The 18,940-nt window shown below is 39.0% G+C and overlaps 1 pseudogene across 1 annotated transcript; it reads right to left on the bottom strand.

Annotated features, from left to right (window-relative positions):
• Window positions 1-8,907: 8,907 nt before the first annotated feature.
• On the bottom strand, window positions 8,908-18,940 carry LOC111344492 (uncharacterized; annotated as a pseudogene). Its single transcript, XR_015992073.1, has 13 exons — window positions 18,878-18,940; window positions 14,427-14,800; window positions 13,405-13,569; window positions 13,071-13,184; window positions 12,663-12,791; window positions 12,203-12,308; window positions 11,741-11,959; window positions 11,207-11,316; window positions 10,728-10,832; window positions 10,215-10,376; window positions 9,864-10,020; window positions 9,223-9,334; window positions 8,908-9,039 (listed from the first exon to the last, which is right to left on the bottom strand). The product of XR_015992073.1 is annotated as an uncharacterized LOC111344492 (transcript).

The raw sequence follows: 18,940 nt of genomic DNA, 5'->3' as shown, positions 1-18,940 counted from the left end.
TTGGTGGGAGCATGGCAACGAGAAAAACATGAATAAATTAGTGGAATGAAAAGCGTTCGTTGATCCCTGTGGGATTTAGACTGCCGGTTTGAAAGAGGACTACCGGTTTTTCAAACCGGCAGTCTAAATCCCACAGGGATCAACGAACGCTTTTCATTCACTAATTTATTCATGTTTTTCTCGTTGCCATGCTCCCACCAATAACGTAGCTCTATTTGCTGCCTTTAAAAGCACACACAACCCACAATTCCTCTATTCGCTCCCACGAAGGGCTAACGCTCGAAACGTCAGCTTTTGTAATCATTACGGTGGCTAATTTACCTTTCCAACTTTGTTGATATATCCAAATTATGATGCAATAACTACCTATTTTCTCTACTTTACAGCTGGATCTTAGTATTCTTTTAGCAATTATTTTGAATCGGACGTTTTTCAACGCACTTTTTGCTAGAAAAGAAAATTTGTTACCAATAGCTTGAAAGACTTAAACGTCGATACTGTGAAACTAAGTTGAAAGCTGGAACCAAGTAAGCTCTTGGGAAGTAGAATAACAGGTCACTGGCCTTTGTAAACAGTAATAAAAAATAAGAATTGATGATAAGATCTAAAATTAGCTAGAACTACAAGCCTAGCAATGAAAAGGGCACTTAACCCTGCCTGAACTCGCGCCGGTCTAATAGATCACGTTTCTCTTCAGCGGCAGGAATTGTTCTTGGTGTTCCAAAGCCAAGGACATCAGCAAATTAATGTGAGCATCAATAAGAGCTACCTAGTTTCACAAAGTTGAAGCGAATTTAATCGCTTTACGGCCAGCTGCCGCCCCCCCTCCCCCCTCACCCCGACGGAAAGTTACTTCTTATTGATGGGGTAGTGGGAATGTGCTGCTATAAGGAGACTAATTATCACGACTGGTTTAACCATGAAAGGCTTGCATTTTCAACAGAGTTAGAAGATTGTCAAGATTTTGGGGTAAAAAAATCCTGGTAAGTAGGGATTAAAAAATGGAAAGATACGGGGTTATAATTGTTGTTACTTTTTTTTTTTAGATGATTTTTAATCAGACGTTTTTCAAATTTTTTTAGCTAGCTTTAGCTTTTTGGTTATCTTGAGAATGACGTGAACACACGTGCCGGTGAATGAGTCTGCGTATTATTCGTATGGAAAAGTCCATATTCTGAAAGTTTACAAAGCTTTTAGCACTCTGAAGAAGCCCAAACTGAAACGCTTTCATGTGGCTAGGCCGAGGTCATTGTCTTTGCATAGGGGAAGCGAGCTAGGAAAGCGGCGATCCATGACTGCTCGGATCGATTGAGGCGAGGCCGTTTTGTACAACGTGCCGTCTTATTTTTTCGCGGACACGAGAAAAGATTTAGGGCAAGATCTTCAATAGGTGTTTTAAATTCTCACCCACTGGGACTGTTGAGCCACTCTCTGAAAGGTCAGCGAAACGGTTTACTTTCGCTTGTCGGAAATGTTAGCTCAAAGTGTAAACAAATCAACGTACGCATTTAGTGAAGAGAAACTTCTTCATTTTCCGTTTTCATACCGATTTAGGTGTTAAGTATTAAGCTAATATTTTCTGTTGCTGCCCGGTTATTTCTTCAGTTGTAGCGAAGCCCCTGGGGCTAACTGATTTTTTCTATGATCATTGTTTCACGGCTCGCTCACGGAACTTTTTTTCCCCATTTCGTTTATATTATTGACCATATTTGTTGGAGTTAGGTTATGGGCTCGAAGCTAGCTACAGCCTACGAGATTAGAATGTGGCTCCCTTCAGTCAATCAGAAGGCTAGAAATCCAATGACCTTGTAAATAGGTTATAACTCTATAACCGTTGAATCTCTCCTTATCTCGGCATTTATCAGTTGAAATTAGTTCAGTCTTTCTTTGTCGCTCAACGGGCTGAATGCGATGCGACGAAATCATTAATCCTGCAGATCAGGACAAATCTAAAGGCGACCTCATTGTAAATTAGAGCCGAATGGGCTAAAATCTGCCTACGGGGTTTCTGAGTTTCCGAAATGCAAACTTGAATTTCTATAGATGAAATGTTCAATACCGTATGTGATTTGATATCACGAACGCCGCTCGTGATTGGCTAGTATAAAATTCAGCATTATTTAATTTTTTGATTTTGCTAGAAAAAAAAATCAATGATTCGAGAAAAACCCTTGCATGGTAATTTTATCTCTGCGGGTGTTATGTTGTTCTTTGCCCATACCATATATTATGTGATGCAAGAAATCTTTCTACCTGAGTATTCGTCATACGCAACTCGATGGGAACTGAAGTTCAAAGTTGATAATGAACCCATTTCCCCCAGTTTTTCGGTATGTGGTCCACTGAAATCGTTAAAAGTAGTGCATGTAGACTGGTTCTAAAATAGATTCTCTCTCGGATAAAATATATCGCGAGGCTTCCACGACGATTGTAAGTTCGAAATGCTCTAAAACAGTTTTCTTGCTGACAAATTTGGAAGTTATTACGAGGCCAGATGCTTCGGAAGTCTTCCGTTTGTCGTCTATTTCAATAAGGAAAAAATCGATTTTCAAATATCGTTCGTAATATGATAAAACGTGTATAGAACTGTGGTAATTTATATCACGGAGGACCTTTTTTTTGTTTTTGTTTTGCTTTCAGTTGTCAATTACTTAAGTACTGTATGGAAATCGAAGAATTTACCAAACCTAGTGGTAATCATAATCTACAGGCAAAAAAAGTTGTTATATCATTGGAAGATTATCAATTTTATTACATAAACTGTTACATGTGATACACCCTCAAAAACTCTTACTGACTTAATTTACTGACGGAACTATTTTGCTTCAGTCATGTAAATGGCGAGACTATGGAATAAACTACAAGCTTAATGTTTACGAATGCAATTAGCCCTGACTCTCGAAATCGTTTTCAAAATGAATTCAAAGACGTTTTTGACTTTCAGATATTATTTTTTCGGCCTTTTAATTATTTGAGAAAAAATCAATCGTTCAAGAATTAATAAAATTTGAAAACCAAAATTGAGTGATGTGTTGTACCGTGTTGATGTATTAATTCTTGCCGCGGCACAGAACCCTGGTACTCTCTGTACCGCTCTGTAACCCTCTGTACCGCTCCGATGAAAACATCTGTGAATGTTGCCATATTATTCTCTAAAATTAATTGCATTTCACAATTAGGTCTGTCTGGGAGAAAGGCTCCGCTCAATGAGTTTGCACTTTTGTTTCCTTTTTATCCTCCTTTGTTTTTGCGTTGTCATATTTTTCCTTTGTAGTTTCAATCTTCTTTGACTGTTAAAAATCCTGGTCCCTGAGTAAAGTCACTGAAATTTTGAAAAACGAACAAAAGGAACAAGATGTATAAACAAAAAATTATTTCACTCCTTAACTGATCTAAAGTTTGGTCTAAAGTTTGCCTTTTCCTTTGTTTTATACCCACAAAAGGAACCGAAATAGTAAAGTCTGGAGGATTCAATTTTCTGCTTCTATGATTTAATTAAATCAAACGCGGATTGTGTAGATCTTTTCGCGGGATTTGAATTGGCCGAATAACAAACTTCAGCTTTTTAACAGGACAATATGATGCCTTATCATATAGCTGGCAGCGGACGCGGGCAAGATGGAGTGAATCCTGTATTCTTATTGGCTATCCGAGTGAGCAAGATGAGTCCCATCTTGCCCGCTCGGAACTGCTCGTATTGATCCCATGCAAGAAAAAAAAGTTCGTCGAGCGGACTTTCAAAGTTCGTAACTTTTAGACAAAGTCGACGACGAAGTTGCAAAAAGTAAAGGCAAATTTCTACGACCCTATTAGGTTTATTGTGCTACAAATACAGTTGGCTTTCTATCCCGGCTCTCAAAATAAACGAGTCATTCTTTATTCTTATTATAGCGACATATTTTTGCCAATAGATATTATAAATCCTTTATTGACGAAGCTTGTTCGGTCAAGATGGCTCGATAAAAACGCAAAAAGAAGATCTTGGCCAATATCCAGCCACCTTGACCATCTTGGTCAATAATGCACATTTCTTAAAAATTTTCCTGTGATTTTTCATTTTTTATCAAATCCCCTTCTGCTTGAAGATGGTTATTTAGGCTTAGTCGAATAAAACAATAAGCCAGACGGTGCGTAAAATACCCTTATATACGAAATCCTTATCAGATAATTTAATGATTAAACTGTTTACGAGCGTACTGTACATACCTGTATGTTGAAGAAACTCTAAAGATACTTACAATCAATTTCTACCACATTTTAATATTTCCAAGAAAATTGAACTGCGTTTAACTTACTTAAATGGTTGAAATCGCTTCATAGTAAACCTCTACGTCATCTGCACAAAAATTGTTATTTCCTCTCCATCCATAATTGTCAGATACCGGAATGGTGTACGAGGAACAACTGAAATAAGAATTATAGCTACTGCTTGCATAGCTTGCAACGTAAATGTCATGTCCCACACCGAATGTCGGACCATAACTGTAGTAGCTGTATGTGGCATACCGTGGATGGGCGTTAACATCATTTTTGAAATATCCATATCCTCTGCAGTTTCTAAGATAGAAAATGAAGGCTCGCGTTGAAAAGATGTATCCTTGGGACCCTGAAATAAAGAAAATGTTTCATTTAATTAATTGGAAATGTTTAAAATAGTAAGTTTCCTTTTTGCTTTGCTTCTTTTTCGTCCTGCTAGCTTGTAATAGTTCATGGCGTTTGATTATTTGGATTCTCAACCGTTTGAATTAGACTTATCAGGAGAAAATTTGCGAAAGAACAGGCAAACAGATTTTACTCAGCCTATGCTTTAACTGGCTTCCTAAGTTGGTTTTGAATCGATGGAAAAGGCGCAGAATCTGTTAATTGTACATATAATATCCGGAAATGTCCGTATTCTTCTTACTAGACGCCTATCTGAAACTGGATTAGATTTTTCGAGAAACCGCAGAGACAAGAACGCTGGAAAATAGCCGGATTCATGATAAAAATTTATTTAGACTTCAAATCTATCCAGAATTGAATACAAAGTGTTTACTTTCAGAATCTCCGGAGATGTGACAAAGAGAAATGTTTGCTCGTGTGCGGGAAAGTCGTGTACCAGAAGTGTTCATATAAAATTTGCATAAGTGCAGACCTAGTTGAAAACCAAAGTTTTATTTCATGTGTACTGAATCAATTTGGGTTTTTTTGTCTTCGGTAAAATGTGACGACAATCGTTGTTTATCAGGCGCTACTTCTGGCAACATTAGAATTTGAAAGCACTGAGTTCGTGGTAAATAGATTACAGTTAGTAGTTTAGGAACATACATTTCCATGACTTATCGGTGTAACCACCAAATATGTAGCCATGAGCACGAATTTTAGTCACAGTGGGTCCAAGGTTATCACAACAGCGGTGAAATTTTTGTGAATTCCAACCGTTATAAGAAGCTCTGTAGCACCGTTTCCAGTAACTTTTCGACACACTCTGTAAACGGGAATGAAGCCAGATATTCAGCTGTGACGTTTTACTTGTGTCTCAGCCTATAACATTTGAGTCATCGAGGCCCCCTGGGAGAAGAAAGTTTGACGGAAATGTCAATAATGTTATAACTGTGTTACCGTTTGGCAGATAAGTGGCAACGACTAAAGAATGACTTATTAGTTTATATTTAAAGAAATATGTCTTTTCTCGTCATGAATTCACAATAACCTTCATTTAGTGTTCGGATATTTATTGACGTAATCTGTCCCGAGATGCAAACAGTTCTCCCCCGATCGGAGCTCTGGGAGAACTTTTGGATTCTGAAACCAAATAGAGGCCGTTCAGCACGTTATCCATCAAATATTTTCTAGCACTGAGTGGAACAAAACTTATACTATCGGCTTACCGTCGAGTTTCATTGCACTGAACGGCAAGGTTTGAAATCACCAGGGAATTACGACTGGATATGGTCACGTGACACGATCAAAACGCTACCGCCCAAGCTGAAAATCATTCCATGGTCGATGGAGGTCTAAAGCAAGAATTTCATTAGGCTATATAATAAGAGTAAGGTGTGTACTCGTACTAAACAACCCAGAAACTTGATCTTCTCCGGTCTAACTAGAAACAACTCGCAGTGGGGTCGAATGTTATTCCACAACAGTTGGCATATGCCCATTTGCACATCTTCTCGGTGATAGCTAGCGTGATAATAAAACCAGGTTTCCAGTACCACCACGTAGTGAAACGGGTTCATTTCCCGAAGGTCCCGGCGGAAACTTCAAGATGGGTCTTAAACGTTTTAAAAACTTTACAATAAAACGATTAACGTAAAAAAAAATAAATAAATAAAATGGACTAGTTAGGGTGCCTCGACCTGCTTCTCTATTCTTCTACTTTTGATTTTAAAAAAAGGCTTTGGGCCCGATGAGGTAGTGGGACTTTTGAGATACGGACCCCAGGGCTCGAAACCTAAACCAAGAGGCTAACATTCATCGCAATAAAATCAATAACGGAACCGCTACTGTAGTTATAACTTACGGTTTGCATAGCACGTTTTCCCATTGCCATAGTAGTGAGAGGTGTGGTCACACTCGCAAGTAAATGATTCTGGTGTGTTTGTACATTTTGCGTTGGCATCACAATCATGACTGTTGAGTGTACATTCATCGACGTCTAAATGATGGTAAAAAGAACGTATCTCGAGGTTAGCGCGAGTCAATTAAAATAATTATATCTTTTATAACTGTCTTTGGCTGCATGTCGAAAAAAAGAGGGCGATGAAAACGCGTTTGATAGACATAAGCCTCGCATAAAACGCTTGACCCTTTGGTCACTTGCATTGCAGTTCAAAAGTATGTAAATTTAAGCGAAATACTAATAACAATCTTTAATGTGAACATTCTCTTCTACTGGGTACTTAGCACTTTTCCCGCACTGTTTTTGCCTCATCAGCTTTCCTCCCCTTTGATCACTGCGCCAGCTAGCACACCCAAATGATAACGTAAGATTTTTAACAATACATTTGAAAAGTACTACTGATACAAATAAATCTATTTCCACAAATATTAATTCTACCTCTACAGGTAATTCCATTTCCAGAGTAACCGTTTGTGCAACTATAGGTATACGATCCCTCCGTGTTTTGGCACGTTGCATTGCTATCACACCCATTACTTAAAGAACATTCATCTATGTCTGCAACATTAGCAACACAAAATGTCAAGGACTCCAACATGCGCAAAGTGTTCCTTTAACGGGAAAAGCAACAGGCTGCCAACCCGTTCCGTCTTTTTAGAAACAGTACGACAATGAATTAATAAGGATTTTGTCCAGTTTAAATGGATTTATCATAAGGCATTTAATGAGTTGGTTAACTAGTCTGGCTGTCGATCCTTCCGTCCACCAGTCAGTTACTCAGCAGTTGGTCGTTTGGTATTTCGATCGATCTATAGATCACACAGTAAATTAATCATTCAGTTAGCCAGTCAGTGAATCAATCATCAATCCATCCTTTATCAAAACTTTAGACGACAAAACTTTTAACATCTTATATAGAGGGCTCTAAAATGTTACCATATATTGCTAACAAAAAAACTTGAAACACACATTTACACCAAGTTAAGTTTCTGAAAGTGAAAACCTAAATGAGGGTGAATCACTTGAGCAATACTTGCACAACTCCGACCATCACCGCTATATCCAATGGCACAATGGCATTTATACGACCCGTGTGTGTTCGTGCAGATGCCATTCTTGCTGCAGTCATGATTATTTCCTGTGCATTCATCAAGGTCTTGAGAAGAAAACGTGAAAAAAAAATGGCAAAAAAGAAACTTACCTACGAACAAGTTAAAAAACAACACTAGTGAAATCTGCATCGGGAGCGAGGATAAAAGGCAGGAAAGGATAGAGGAGGAAGGGAAGAGGGGAGGAAGGATAGAATAAAGAAAAGTGAAGAGGGATGGAGAAGGTTTTCGACTGTCGCTTTGTTAGTTTTCCATAACCTTTTTCAGTTTTGTTGTTTCTCGTAATAGTATTCTATGCTTTTTCTGAAACCAACAGGTATTCCAAACTTTAACTCGAACAGGGAAATATCTTAAATTGAGACAGTACTCCAGCAGTCACCACTTCTGAGTATTTGACTGATGTGGACCTAAAAAGTTAAATTCCCTTACCCTCTGTACATGTGAAGTTATGGCAGCTTTCGCAATTTACGTCATTCCATTTAAAACTATGTCTGACTCCTAGAGTATGAACGCAGTCCTCATTTAGTCTGAAATCGTTAGGTTGATGCGGAAGTGAAGTTCCTGGACTGGTTACCAGCCCAAACAAAAGCGCCTCTCTCTGTCTCTGTCATTCAGTCCGATCCAACATTTGTCTCCGTTAAGACGGTGCTGAACGTAAACATTCTCTTCTTGAGTTGTAACAGAAACCAGGTTGGTATTTTCCCTTCGGCAGGTCTTTTGAGCTTCAGTCCAGTTCTTGCATGACTGACTTGTGAAGTAGCAAACACCAGAGAGGTATGACCAGCCAGGCTTACACACATCTTTACCGAACAACGCACCATAGATAAAAAAAAAAAGCAGAAAAAGAAATACCCTCAATTTTTCTGTTCGTTGACAATGTGTAAATCAAAACTGTGTAAGAGATCTAGACAATCATTATGTTTTTCATGGGTACAGGCACTAACCCGCTAGAACAACATAAGATACGGTAACAGGATCATGCTGATCAGCAAACAACTCCTTGAGACAAATACGAAATTCTGCCTTCTTTATATTCTGAAAATTGAGTCAAAAAATGCTGTCGTGAGTATAAGTGCACAACAAGAAATAGCAACATAAAAATTAGGGCTGGAATGCTGCTTAAACAAGGGATATCTCTTATCTGCATCGTGCACATTAGAAAACAGTCCCTCGAAAATCAAAAAGTAAAGCATATCAACATGACGACACCTCTAACCATGTAGCAACAGACATGTATATTGGCTTCAAGTTGTTTCCCTCTGACTCGTGATTCGGTGTAACTAATATCGTAGGTTCTTTTTCATACGACTTTGAAAACTGCACGTCCTGCAAAAAAGGAGACCAAGAAGTTGCAGCCCAAACTTACAAGTAAGCTAAAAAAAAAAGAAACAAATAAACAAACAACAACAAAGACAGCCACAAACTACAAGCCATGTCAGCTGAAAACGTTTATGATAAGCTCCTGTATACTCCGGGCATTTACGATTGAGATGCTTGTTTGCTACCTACCTTGCAGAATGCACCATTGTAGTTTTTAGAAACTGAGCTGTTGTTGGGGAACTCGATTTTTTTTACTTTCGGTAAATAGCGGGCGATGAATTGCTTCGAAAGCCATCCAGCTCTTGAAAAAAAAGTTCAAATAAAGTTCAAATTGTTTATGTACCATTAAGCCAGAGGCATCATGGATTTTAGGTTGAAAGGTGCATAGTAGGGCATAGTTTGTTTCTTCAAAAACGAGATGTTTGAAAATTTCGGAACCTGAAAAAGGTACTCCAAAAGGAAGCTCGCGCAAAAGGAAATGCTGACTAAAACTGTTTTCCCTCCAAAGTGGCAACTCTTGAACTATTGTTATGCCTGACTAAATGATTTCGTTCCTTAAAAACTGAAAACAAAATTCCTAAAGAAAATAATACAAAGACAACAAAAATAAAAACAGCAAAAGCAATGGACTTATTAAAACAGAGATCACTATACTACGAATTTCAAAATGAAATGAAATAGCTTTCTGAGAATCAATCTGCTCGCTAGACAAAAGAGAAAAAAATTCATGTGAAAATGCAAAATACTTTTAGAATTAAGCTTAATCACTGTAAGTGAGTTTGACGGAGGTCAACACTTGAGTGGTTTAAATATGCTGAAATGCCGCATACCACAAAAATGTCTTCATGGAGACCATCGTAATTGTGAAGCTCACGAAGACAGATATAGAAAGAGGAACTGGCGGCATTTTCTATCCAAAGACTTGCTGCATTGTGCTTGTAGGCGGAATGCTGTAGCCAGAACGATAGGCTTTGCAGCAAATTTACCCTAATTGTGATTAAACAAATTGACACTTATCAGCTATTTATAAGAGAAAATGAAATGATCTGTTCATGGGAGTCGGTCATTTTCACCTGAAATGGTGAAAAACTATTTGCTAATTAAAAGTAATTTTTGTATTTAGATATCCGAGATCATAAAACTTGTCGAACTTAATCACTAGAAACAAAAAGGAAGCTCACATTAGGTAATGTAATTTTTTGGCATTTAGTTCCGGTCCACCATTCTGGAATCCGTGTTTTTCCCGCCACACCTCCATTTGGAGCTCCCTGGTAAGCCATCCAGTCAACAAATGCAAATTCTTTAGTACCACGGTCATTTCTTCCTGCAGCCGTCGCACAAACCTTTAATAAATTAATGATGAATTAGAAACAAATAAATTTTCTTTTTGCTTTCTTTGCAATTGTTCAATGGAATGAATGCAAAACTAATTAATTTTACTGGGACCGAACTTGTAAAAACTATGAAGTTTCAAGTGATAAATATACATCAGTGCAGCCAGCGAAGATTGTGCAGTAATAAGGTTGATAGTTTTTGTCAAATAGTTACTTAACAGCGCACCAAAGGAATCAGAACAGTGTGTATACAACTGTTTTCATGTTCACAGAAGTCTCAGTTTGATTAGAGAATTTGATTGCAAATCTGAGTAACATTAAATTAATAGATATTTGTCTGGTGATTAGAATATCACGCGCCTTAAAACTTTGGTAATTGACATTTTCCACCCAAGAGACTGTGGCTTCGTGCACAAAATTCGTTCTGGTGGAGTTCCAGTGATTTGAAGTGATATGAACGTGCACCTGCAATAGTATCGCAGAGGTCAGTAATTCGAATCCCGTACAGACCTGATTTTTTTCAGGTCTGATTTTCGCTATTGCTAAAATAGCGCTATCTACTGCGAGGATCGTGCATCATACGTATCTAATACCGCAGTTCAAAATATATAAACTTCATATATTTCATTGTACTGATTTATCACTTTCACGGGTTTATTACGAATCAACTTAACGGCCTGCTCCCAGTTGGCTTGTTAGCTCAATTGGTAAGAGCGCTGCACTAGTATCGCAGAGGTCAGTGGTTCGAATCCCGTACAGGCCTGATTTTTTTCAGGTCTGATTTTCGCTATTGCTTAAATAGCACTATCTACTGCGAGGATCGTGCATCACACGTGCACCTGCTTGTCCGGATAGAACGAAAATGGTGGAAATGTCACTGGCTTGCAAGCTGTGTCAGCCCAGGAAACATCTCGTTTCAGTTGAACTCGACCACGCCGAACAGGAAAACCTAAATCAGCAACGACAAAGCTAGCAATGTAACACGGTTTCGGTAAACATCGTTTAGCAGCTTTCAGTCTAGATCAATTTTATAAGTTTGTGATTGTACCATGCTGAAAACACCACTAAACTACCAACATATAACACAACGGAAGTCAACGGAGGTTATAACAAGCTTTCAAAAGCTCTCGAAAATATCCTTTAACTATTAATTGTAGTAACTCCCCATAATATCCTGATGACAACATCATAATGACTTATACCGTAAAAGTTAAAGAAACGCATCAAAGAACCTTCTTGAATCAATCTTCCTGTTCGATCTACAGCGGTGAAATTAGACTTTTTATGAAGCCCGTTGTGTGAAACCTCCTGACATATTGAATGGGATAAAAAAAGAAAGAAACAAATACATGTAAGTCAAGTTTAATTCTCACCGGTGCAACTTCCAGGATGATATAGGGTATGGTTACTCTTCAGCCTGCACCTTTCCAGTTCAAAGATGCACTTGTTTTTAAATGTTGTAGAGTTGGATGAACACACTGGCTCCTCGTATGAAGGGCAGTTTTCTTCGCACACGCAGCGGACGTCAAATGCGTCGAATGCCTTGCAGACAGCAAAGTATTTGCATGTAACATTGATGCACGGGTCAAGGTCTTTGGATAACATTAAATATAGTAATACAATGAGCTTTTTTTTTCATAATCATGATATGCATGAGAAGGAGAACTATCGAGACAGGAAAGATTGGGTTTATTACTAATGTTAATCCTTTAAAACCCTGAGACTTCAAAGTGAATCAGTTGTGACATCCCTTGATATGGAGCAATCCCTAATTCTCGAACGAGCCTTGCTATTTGCAACAATGGATGGGTGAAGCGCTTTCACAAGTTCTCTGCAATGCTTATCTCGTATGACAGCATAATCTACAGCTATTGGATCGTGATTCCTACTTATTCCTTGGCTGTCCTTGACACAAACCTTAAACGCCGATTAACTGACTTCCTGCGAAAGAATGAAAAAAAAAAAAAAAAAAAAAAGATCAGAGAGAGGTACAGAAAAGTAGTATTCACCAAATATTATGACTTTCGAAATGTGTTATCCCGACTGACTTCCGATTTACAACCATGTTTCAAAGAAAACATGTTACGGAACTTTTTGTCACTTATTTCACCCTCATTGCATTTTGTTAGCTCTCCACTGGCTGATTGATGTGCTCTGATATTTTGAGACCAAATAACAAAATAAAAATGGAACGATAATGCAAAAGAACAATAAAAATAGCAAAAGAAAGTAATTAAATGGTATACTAAACGCCAGAAAAAATAAGACAAGACAATCTTTATGTATTACATGTACCTCCATCCAAACGTTCATGGCGTTGTAACAACCATCTGAGTCGATCGAAGACGCACAGGTGGAGTTTTCGTGACCTCCGGATATCAAGACAACAGGCGGCTCGTAGAATGGATTTTCAAATTTCAACTCCTAATTTTTTTTTTACAAAAAAACAATTAAAGGTCTTAAAAAATGTTTAGCTCTTTGTGATGTGTAGAATAACTAACTTGGCGATAGGCACAAACACCTATTTATAACGGCGTCAGCATTATTTACAAGGTCCAGCTTCATTTCAATATAACTGATTCATTTTATCCAAGTAAATAAGACTACCTAGTTCTTTTCACAAAATTTCCCTCGTCAAAATCTTCAAAAACAATCTCAGTCAAAGCTTTAGTAAAAGAATGAGTAGGATACAACGTTTTTTACCTGGCAAAAAGCGTAGTTATTTTCCTTTAATGGAGCCCCTAATCCAGCAAAACTGATTTTGCCTCGCTCAGTGAAGTTCCAGTAAGAGCGAAGGATGTCATATGCAAACCAATGCTGACAAGAACAAAAGATAAATTAATAGAAAGGATAGGAGTTAGAATAAAATTCTCAAGTAGCGAAAGCAATATATGTTGCGCCAATAAATATAAACTAAGATGATGTAATCAGCAGCAAGAGAAGCGAAAACAGAATTTAACAGTAATAGGCTAATGAACACAATTTACGCGATGGCAGAGAATTTAAAACCTGCATTGAGAATTTGCTATCAACTTACCACTTTTAGGTCTGAATGGATACCATCAAATGCCATTAACTCCCTCATACAGATGTAAAACTCGTTTTTCCTGACATCTTCCAGCCACAGATTCATGGAATCATACGGTCTGTCTGTATGTTTATGCTGAACAGCAATAAAAATTTGAGGCTTGCTCTTAAAACCCTGTAAATGGATGAGAGGGAAATAAATCAGAGACTTAGAACCGGGCTCAAACTTTAACCTTCTTGTGTACACTGATCAGTAAAACGATGTAATAATATCATTATCGGTGACGGAGCTCGAGAGATTTTTTTAAGTACTTCAGTCCTGCTGGGTCTCTTGAAGTGTCCCTTAGATCAAATTTTACCACTCATTTCCTACATTTTTGCCCAGATTGAGACTCTCTCACCCTGCAAAATTCCAAACTGTTACAAGAGATAGACGTGGTTGTTTGGATCATTAAATTCGAGGTCTCGCGACCGCTATTATTTGACCATGCTCCGGAAGTTCATCTGAAACTGAGTTCGATTCGAAAGAAGGCGACGTCAAGGACTTAACGCAAAAAACTCACATGGTGAATTATCATTTGTAATAGCAAGGCTCTCTACTCTATTCACGATAGCTTTTCGAGTTTTATCACCAGCATAGAACCAAAGATTACAGCGGGTGAAATGGTTTCGATTTGTGAAAACCCGCTTCGCTTAGCGAAGATTTCTTCCCTTTCTACTGTCCTCAGCGCGATCTCATTGATATGCAAGTGCACGTGCTTTGCTCGTTTACTCTTTAAATATATATATTCCAACTGGAACAACGATCTCTCAAACTGATTTCTATTTTGTTTGCCAAAATTTAAGGTTAAGCCTCACGTAGCTAGGTTAACCTATCGCTGAAAAATTACATCATCGATTCGATTTTGACATGTGCGTTGCTTTAGAAGGTAATCTGATTAGACGAAATCGCTTTATTTTGGTTGAAAGTATCTTTTTGCAACTCTCAGGTTCAACCGATAATACATTTAGACATCTTGATGTACTACTTACATTGCTTCGGTTACCAGTGATCGATACTCGTTTGCACTGTGTCCTTGTAGTCCATTCATCGAAGTCCACGATGCCAGACTTGATTCCTTGATGAGACCCTTGGAAGGCGAGCCAGTTAATGACAGACTTTCCTCCCGAACCACTTCCTGCCTCGCGAACGCAAACCTTAAATCCTGACGTGGAGACCGACTTTACCCACAGTGCTGCTGGGTCGTGGAATTTGATATGTTTGTTGCCATGGCTAAGAGTGAACGCTGGAACTGCGTTTTGAAAGAAACGGACTGGCAACCATGACTATTTTGGGAGGTGTCGGTTATGTTGACTTTTCCAGCTTGAAAGGTGGTCGTTAAAAAAGAAGATTTCAAATAGAACAGCTGGTATTATGATTTTAGGACTATGAAGAAAAAATTGCAGGAGCTTCAAAGTACAGTTTGCTGGCTCTCGAACGTAGATTTTGATCTCAGCTACAGTCATTAAAGTAAGTATTGTATAAATTGCAATGTTTGCCCACAAAATCCCACATCGCTGGCCTTGGGCTATTACTAACCTGTGTAAAAAATAAAACAGCCAATCACATTTACGCACCTAAAGATCAGGACCAGAGGGCGACTATGAACCCTCAATATAAAACATGAAATACGAAATCAACGGATAGACAGAGTCGATTTTTAAAGACGATCAACTACATGTCTATCTAGCTTAACAAGATCAGCTTTATTCTTCTACAAAAGTTCGCTTCCGGAGATTGGTGACTTCTTCCTTAGGAAGCAAACCTGGTCAAAGCTTGATGATTAATGTGTGTGTGGATGAATCAAATAAAAATCATCTTCTGCTCCGATCTGATCACCTGAGGTGTGGATCGAGTCAGGAAACGCATTTTTCTGCCATATTTTTTGGCTTGTAAAAGTAAACAGATGTGGGATGAGCAACTATAGTCCTTCGAATATATCAAATAAGCTGAATATAAAAAAAAATAAATAAATAATTTGTTTGAGCACTCTGGCATGGCTTAGACGATACCACAAAGGTTGGATCGTTTGGGGTGACCATATTGGTTCTCCTCCATCCTAGCATTAGCACTGCACTGATGAGGCTTACCTGACGCGGGTTAGGGTCTCATAGCATGTAGTTCTCTGCATTATGGGACTCGTTACCCAGTCCTTGCACACCCCGACTGTTCAGGTGCCCCGTTAGGCGGGGAGCGCTTCCGGGGGGCCAGGTTCGATTCCTGGGCGATTTTGGCGTACTGGTGTACCCTCCTTCAGGCGTTACTCGGCGGAACCATTGCACTCCGGTTCCGTTAAGTATATATGTCGTCCGGCCGTTGCAGCACTGACCATTGCACTAATGGGTCCGTGGCCGGGGGCGCCTGAAAAACAAAAAAAAAAACTGCACTGATGAGGCCCAGAAGGCCGAAACAGTACTGTCTGCAGTTAGATATAGCTCTTTGGCCTCTTTGGCATACAAAGCTTTGCTTTCATGTCCAAATTGAGCACTCTAACTAGGATGAGTCATTGCTCTGCAATTGCGCATGCTCGCTAGTGTACTCTAGTTTGAGCACTCTGGCATGGCTTAGACGATACCACAAAGGTTGGATCGTTTGGGGTGACCATATTGGTTCTCCTCCATCCTAGCATTAGCACTGCACTGATGAGGCCCAGAAGGCCGAAACAGTACTGTCTGCAGTTATATATATATATATATATATAACTGCAGATATATATATTGACACTCACCACTTGACAAACACAACTGGAGGAGAAACACAAGGAGAGCGAAGGGCCCTAATGTCTTCTTTGCTTCCATTCTGCGGCAGTACAAGTTCTAGCTTTTCTGAGGGTTTCGCCATCCCAAGCTTTCTAAGGGAATGCCAGAAGAAGCCTCTGCAGCTCTTCTAAATGATACCATCAGAATGGGTAAGGAGACACATGATAACTTTTGCTGGAACGGGGTCAGGGGCATTGAGTAGCTCACGCGATTTAGTTTTCACAACTTCTATGCACGAGGAGTCTACTACAACTGAGTTATACCTTGAATAGTGAAACTCGTCCAGGTCCTCCTTAAGTCCCCTCCCTAACAATTGTCTCTTCCTTCAGAACTGGTTGAGTTAGGGTCCAACTTCTTTCGGTAGAAGTATGTTTTTTCCCTTTTTTAATAGATCGTCTTGTTACAGTGCCTCTTGCCAACTGTTACCGAGTGTTGCTCAAAAGAGGTCAAAGAGGGTGTTTATTATCTGCAATTTCTTGCAACTACACTATTAGAAACAGGAAGATGTTAGAATATTTAAGGACTATTGAAACACCGTTGCTTAAACGAGGTTAAAGGGTACGTTACCGAAATGAGATGTATCAACTTAAAATTTTATGGCTTTTCGCTGTTGAGTAATGGTTGAACTATCATGAACAAAAAATTAATTCATTTTGGTCAACGTAACCTCCCAGTTAGCTCAATGGAAAGAGCGCTGGACTGTTGTGCGGAAGGTCGAGGGTTCGAGCCTCGGCCAGATCAACAATAAAGGTCTTAAAATAATTGAGAAGAATATGCTACCTCCACTATAACATCAAGAAAGGGTTGGATATTCTAGTCTTCTTGGATAGGGACGAATAAACAGAGGTCATGTCTCCTGCAGGGTTAGGGGTGGGAGACGTTAATTTCCCACGCACGAGATTACTGTGTGATGGATGTCCTAAATCACCGTGCACAAAATACGGGAAGGTCGGAAACTTCTTTTGACACATGCTCGCCAAAATCGTTCGAAAACAACACTTAAACACTTTCCCTCGAATAAAAACTTGGCAGCACGAAAGCCAAATAGCTGCCCGTCTAGTTCACCGAAAAAAATCCCACAAAAGATGGTTTGTCGAGCAACCAATCCAGCGAGAATTTCAAATTAACGGCCGTTCTGAATTCTTCTAATGCGTGGAAGGAACATCTTGTGCAGCTGAGAAACCGTTAATGCGCGGTCAACCTGGACCCTGGTCAAATATCCTCTTACCCGGGGTACCTAAGTATGTGTAAAGGGTTGGTGTTAGAAGACTATGGGGAGGACCCGTTGAGAGAGATTTGACTAGGGTCCAGGTTGACCGCTCATTAACGGTCTCTCAGCTACACAAGATGTTCGGCTGATCCCCGGTGTAATAGCCACAGCTGACGTCATGAGTCGCGCACTATCAAACTTCAAATAAATATAACTTTGAGTCACGGTAATTGTGTAGATCTCGATAGTTCTCTGGTTCTTGTAGTTCTCGTGGTTCTCTTGGTTCTTGTGATTCTCGTGGTTCTCTTGGTTCTCTTGGTTCTCATGGTTCTCGTGGTTTTCGTGGTTCTCTTGGTTCTCGTGGTCCTTTTGGTTCTCTTGGTTCTTACATTGGGAGCTATCAAAGCAGCTACCATTGAGACCAGCCGTCTACAGTTTTAAATTGAAAGATCATCAGTTACTCGACACCTTTTCGCGATTATTATAAATACCTTCAATATGTACCTTTGAATATAAACCTTGTTTAGAAGAATCCATCGGTACAAGGTTTACATTCAAAGGAATATATTCAAGGTATATAGAATAAACGCGAAAAGGCGTCGAGTAACTGACGATCTCTCAATTTGACTGTAGACAGCTGGTCTTAATGGTAGCTGCTTTGATAGCTCTCTATGTGTGGTTAATAGTTATTTAAGGTAGAGTATTAATTTGTAATAGTTCGGAGCTTTTTATAATTGAACTATTAAACTAATTGGAAACATTGCATTTGATTAATCTTCTGCAATGGTTCCGGTTGGAAAAGCGTGGCGGCCTAATGGTCATGGCGCTATGGCGCCCTAGACATCTTACAGGTGTGTAAATTGGTGGAGGCGAATTTAAAACGGGGAGTAAGTATGTAATGGACTAGCATCCCATCCAGGGGGAAGGGAGAGTACAAATATTTCGTTGCTTAGGCTGTATGGGCTACTGGCCTGACACAGACTTTTTTAAATTCTAATACGTGCATTTCCATGAACAGTGCCGGTGTTTTTTTTTTGTGGATCCTCTGAGAAAAATTTCGTATTAAATAATTTAATTAAGTTGTGAATTCAACATTAATTTTTAATCATCAATATTCTTATTTATCTATTAATTTACTTTTATCTTTTAAAAATTTATTATTTTTCGGTCATTCCGGGAATTCCGGGTATTCCGAGTATTCCGGTTTCGGTTCTGAATTCCGGCATTCTATAATTTCCAAACTACCTCTCTGAAGTTTGGTGGCTCTTGCGAAAATTTTGGTGGGTCAAAAAAATTGTCCGCACTGAAAATGGTCTCGCGTTGACAGGTTTTTTTGCAAAACAAACAAAATTTCGCGTAGTATTTTTATTTTTGTAACAAAGTGCTTTCATTCGATGACGTAATTTTACGACTTCTTCAGTGGTTCAAATTCCTTGTCACACAATTTGAAATTTCCTCGATTCTCTCTTCCCACCTTCTTTGCTTTTTCTGTGTTATCGTTGATTATGTCAATTCTTTCGTTGTTTGTCTTCGCCAT

Source organism: Stylophora pistillata, chromosome 9 (genome assembly GCF_964205215.1).
Source record: "Stylophora pistillata chromosome 9, jaStyPist1.2, whole genome shotgun sequence".
In the NCBI taxonomy this organism is placed as follows: domain Eukaryota; kingdom Metazoa; phylum Cnidaria; class Anthozoa; order Scleractinia; family Pocilloporidae; genus Stylophora; species Stylophora pistillata.
This window is presented reverse-complemented; position numbering and strand designations above follow the sequence as displayed.